The sequence below is a fragment of the Bison bison genome, unplaced genomic scaffold (assembly GCF_000754665.1).
Source record: "Bison bison bison isolate TAMUID 2011002044 unplaced genomic scaffold, Bison_UMD1.0 scf7180017864468, whole genome shotgun sequence".
Taxonomy (NCBI): Eukaryota; Metazoa; Chordata; class Mammalia; order Artiodactyla; family Bovidae; genus Bison; species Bison bison.
In genome coordinates, this window is record NW_011495029.1 from 3,609,392 (window position 1) to 3,609,986 (window position 595).

Genomic DNA, 595 nt, shown 5'->3' on the forward strand with positions numbered 1-595 from the left:
CAGCACGCCAGGCCTTCCTGTACATCACCAACTCCCAGAGTTTACCCCAAACTCATGTCCATTGAGTCAGTGATGCCATCCAACCATCTCATCCTCTGTCATCCCCTTCTCCTCCTGCCCTCAATCTTTCCCAGCATCAGGGTCTTTCCAATGAGACAGCTCTTTGCATCAGGTGGCCAAAGTACTGGAGTTTCAGCTTCAACATCAGTCCTTCCAATGAACACCCAGGACTGATCTTCTTTAGGATGGACTGGTTGGATCTCCTTGCAGTTCAAGGAACTCACAAGAGTCTTCTCCAACACCATAGTTCAAAAGCATCAAATCTTTGGTGCTCAGCTGTCTTTATAGTCCAACTCTCACATCCATATATGACTACTGGAAAAACCATAGCCTTGACTATACAGACCTTTGTTGACAAAGTAATGTCTCTGCTTTTTAATATGCTGTCTAGGTTGGTCATAGCTTTCCTTCCAAGGAGTAAGCATCTTTTAATTTCATGGCTGCAATCACCATCTGCAGTGCTTTTGGAGCCCCCCCAAATAAAGTCAGCCACTGTTTCCACTGTTTCCCCATCTATTTCCCATGAAGTGATGGG

The 595-nt window shown here is 45.5% G+C and overlaps 1 pseudogene; it reads left to right on the forward strand.

Moving 5' to 3' along the window:
• LOC105003456 overlaps positions 1-595 on the forward strand; it is a 3,227-nt pseudogene that overhangs the window by 1,132 nt on the left and 1,500 nt on the right.